Source organism: Adiantum capillus-veneris, chromosome 15 (genome assembly GCF_014529385.1).
Source record: "Adiantum capillus-veneris isolate H3 chromosome 15, ASM1452938v2, whole genome shotgun sequence".
Classification (NCBI taxonomy): domain Eukaryota; kingdom Viridiplantae; phylum Streptophyta; class Polypodiopsida; order Polypodiales; family Pteridaceae; genus Adiantum; species Adiantum capillus-veneris.
Genome location: NC_140945.1, coordinates 120,109,242 through 120,113,712, shown reverse-complemented (window position 1 = coordinate 120,113,712; position 4,471 = coordinate 120,109,242). Strand labels below are relative to the sequence as shown.

General features: G+C 42.1%; 1 pseudogene; it reads left to right on the top strand.

Annotated features, from left to right (window-relative positions):
* Positions 1-2,433: 2,433 nt before the first annotated feature.
* Positions 2,434-2,991, top strand: LOC147441386 (co-chaperone protein p23-1 pseudogene; annotated as a pseudogene).
* The last annotated feature ends 1,480 nt before the right edge of the window (positions 2,992-4,471 follow it).

Genomic DNA, 4,471 nt, shown 5'->3' with positions numbered 1-4,471 from the left:
TTCACCTAGAGGTAAGTGCAAGTTAAATACACATGAAAATCACTCACAAGATAATATCATCATCAACAGCTCCATAATGCAGAATATAAGTTGGTCACCATAAACATCTGAAGGTTAGCAAACTAAAGCAGCTACTAGCAAAAATACAATGATAGAAGACTGTATATTCCTTTAAAGAAAACATGCAATGGCAATGACAATACTACAATTTGATGAAGCAATTTTAGTCAAGTGAAGTGACACACTCTGTGTGTGTGTGTGTGTGCGCGCGCGTGTGTGTGTTTGTGTGTGTGTAGGCAAAAACACTGCATTCTGAAACGCCAATTGCATACCTTGTGGTATTTTGAAACGCACAAGGAACCTAGTGTTTTGTGCTCATACAAAGCCCATCGAGGTGTACTATCACTATATCAGCGAGATACTTTCAATAGGAAAGTCCAACTTGGCTTATGTGCCTATAGATGACAACTCTACTGATCTTTTCACAAAGGCTCTCTCTCATGAGAAGTAAAGTTTTTTGCAAGCTTTCTCTTTACATGAGTGCTGGTAAATGTTCATTGCATCACTTTTTTTCCACATTAGGAGGTTTTTTCCTTGGCTTGTATACATGCCCGTCATTTTAGGGCAATCCTTATCTTTGTATTCACACTCAATAATACTACTTCTTATGTTGTGTGTTCTTAGGAGGTTTTTTCCTCGGCTTGTTTACATGCCCATCGTTTTAGGGCAATACTTATATTTGTATTAGCACACTCAATAATACTACTTCTTATGTTGTGTGTTCTTAAGCTTCTCCTTCATCTTCTCCAACTATGCGTGCATTTTTGTGACTGTATTTTCAACAAGACTTTGCCTTGTGAGAGAAGCTAGAAGCAATTCACAAAGTTTTGGGTTCCCCCCCTTTTTGTGGACCAATCACATAAGGTGTGGTGCTTCCTTATGCACACTCCATCGGGGCACTTCCCCCCCCCCCCCCCCCCCCCCCTCGTTAGGTTATTTTTCTTGTATAAACACCCATCACTCTAGGAAAAGCCTTATCTTTTTATTAGCACCCTCAATAATACTACTTCCTATATTGTGTGTTTTTTTAGCTTTTCCATCTTTGCATGCAATTCTGCGGCCATATTATCAATTGTAGTAAAACAACCTTAGATATACATAGAACTACATGAATGAGAGAAATCTGATGTTGTATAAACAATGGAATCTAGCATTTTCAACGTTCTTGCACCTAATTTCAAGGATTTTTTCTCCCCAAGTAATTATGCACACGCTTTTATTTCAATTCTTGAGATTTTCGTTAAGGAAAGAATGTACAAATAGCGTCTAGGAAATTATTGGACAAAGCAGACCATCAATGATTGTAGACCACATGATTCTTTGGAGGGCTAAAACATAGGGTTGGGGGGGTAGGTATGAGGCCAAGCTTAACCAATATGCTAAAAGCATACGATTTGCTGATTAGCGCAAGCTTGCACTTTATATTGTTTACTTTCTGTCCACATGATCATAACTCACACCAAGTTCAAGTGGGTGAACACCAAGCTTACACCTAGTTCGCACTACCAAATATGTTCACCCATAGCTCGCACTGAGTCCACAACTGTTGAGCTCACACTTAATTCACAATTAAATCAACGGGTCGAGACTCTTGCTATTGCAGATTGCCTATTTTCAGCCATAGATCCCCTCCAAAAAAGAAGTGTCCTTTAGTGACGAGAAGCAACATCCACACATAGATGGGACTGAGAGCACACACCAATCACAAAATCAGATGTCAAGGGATATTGGTGCTAGGGGGCAATCGTTGGGGAGTGTAGTTCGAACGCTTTAGATCAAAGAGTGTTGGAGGTTTCCTCGAAAGGGCAGTCCCTTTGAGGACTTAAATTACCTTGGGGGCAATCTTCCAACACAATTAAGGCACATCTTATTCTTCATAATTAATGCACATGTCATTAACTCAAAGCTTGAGCAGTTTTTACTTGGTGAGCCAAAGGTCCTTTTCCCGCTATCTGGACGCACAAGACACCACGTGTTACCTTGTCAGTGGATGCTTTTCACGGGCTCACCAACTGAAAAGCTTCAACTAAATAATAAAAACGCTGGACGTGCGCAATTCACATCCATCACCGTCGCCCAGTTTGCAGGTTCGTAGCCATTACCTTTGCCCAATTTGCAGCCCAGTTTGCAGGTTTGCAGTTCCCAATAGTTCGAACTGCAGCAGTTCCACGTCCGAAGTTCCAAAGGCTACAACAGGTTTGTTGACTGCCACTAGAACTGCCATGAGAATGAGAGAGAGAGAGAGAGAGAGAGAGAGAGAGAGAGAGAGAGAGAGAGAGAGAGAGAGAGAGAGAGAGAGAGAGAGAAAATCTCTTAACGTTCTTGCCCTTCAGCACAGAGTGCGCCAACTGTCGACGTAGAGACCAGAGAGGAAGGGGAGCCTACGATCATGGGGCGGCATCCTGAGGTGAATTGGGCTCAAAGGTCTGATAAGGTTCTCATAACCATAGATTTACCTGACGCAAAGGACCCAAAAGTCAAGATTGAACCAGAGGGAAAATTTTGTTTTTCTGCTATGATTTGGTTATGAGCTTGATTTGGACCTTTTTGAAAAGATAAATATTGAGGAAAGCAAGACTAGCATAGGGCTAAGAAATGTTTTCTGTGCTTTGGTCAAAAGTGAGAAAGGCTGGTGGAAAAGGCTTTTGAAAGGTGAAGGGAAGTCGCCTCCTTACTTAAAGGTGGATTGGGACAAGTGGGTAGATGAGGATGAGGAAGATGTTACCAAGAATGAATTTGACAATTTTGATCTGGGATCCATGGGTGGTTTTCCGGGCTTCAATCCTGGCGGTGACATGGGAGAGGATGAGCCAGACAATGACGATGAAGATGTATCAGTACCTCCTGCAGAGAGCCAAGCAAAGAGCTGAGAAGTAAGGGATACTTTGAAACTCATACGAGTCCATCATTGTTGGAGTTGCTCGTTAAAGAGGAGTAGATAGAAAACCCCTGTCCTTTATATGGTACTAGGTTGATAAGGGTAGTCATTATTGTGATATTCATGGGAATCAGTGCGCATGACTTGTAGAATCATGCATTGCATACGGATTTACTATTTTTCTAGTGGGTATTTCAATATAATTCAAGTTTCATGCCTCCGAAAGAAAGAGAGAGAGAGAGAGAGAGAGAGAGAGAGAGAGAGAGAGAGAGAGAGAGAGAGAGAGAGATAGATTTTATTATCGTCCTCGGAGGTCAAATATGACCTATGGGACCAAAGTTACATGTGATGTAGTATGTGTATGGCTGATGAGTGACTCTCGATGCTCCAAAATTGTAGTGATGAGAGTCGCAATGGAGAGCCCACACTTTGGCTGGGAGAGGAAAGTGTGTAGGTCTAAGTTATGGCTGAAAATGTGAGAGAAGCAAGTTCGGATGTGATCAAAAGCTGAGCACTCTAGTAGTGTGTGGTACTCAGACTCTCGAACTTGCAGTGAGCATAATGTGCACAATCGATTTGACTCTTCTCCATTGCCCCAACGCCCTATCTCGCATCGAAGGAAATGGGAGCTAAGTCGAATTGATGCGATAGTGCGTATCGCGGACAAGGGAATAGGCTCAAGCATGTAAGTGTGAGTACGGTTTCCTCTCTCAGTGAAGAACATGGTTTTGTAGTTGGGGGCAATATAGGTGGTGTAATGTATGAAGCGTGACCCACCGGATTTCTCCCAAGCCGTAATACATTAGCGTTGTAGAAAAGCTTCATTCACTTGAGAGTCAATTGAAGCATCATGTAGCAAGTGTAATGCATCCCATCTCCCAAACCACTTCTTTATGTCTTGCATCCATCCCGTGCTCAAGATCTTGCTTTTATGCGTCTTTTGAACTTTTTTGCTTGCTTCCCATGCAATTGTAGGAAGTCGATGTGAAGGGTTTTGACGCATCTTTATCATGTACTCCACAACCCTTTCCATGCCCATAACCTCAATTGGAAGAGATCCCGACTCAAGAAGTAGGAGCATATATGGTGTTTGTGTCTTAACTTGGAGAAAGTTTGTAAGAAAACGCTTTTGGACATTCTCAAACTCTTTCCAAGTAGACTTTGAGATGCTCCCGCCCCACACTTCAACTCCATAAAGAAGAACCGGTGTCACCAATGCATCAAAAAGATACTTCTTGAGAACCCAACACTTGATGTTTCCCGCATTACACATGTTCTCAAATGCATAATATGCTCTCTTTCCCGCTTCCAAACGACGCATAGCACATTCATGCCACTTGTGATTGGATGGAACCTCAAGGCCAAGGTACTTAAAGCTCTCAACAACTTTAAGTGTCTCGTTGTTGTACACAATGCATGGCTTCTCCTTATGGTTGGTTTTCACAAGCATAACCTTTGTTTTGGATTCATTTACAATCAGCCCACTATGCAAGCAAAAGTTCTCAAGGACAACCATAAGATTTTGTGCATCTT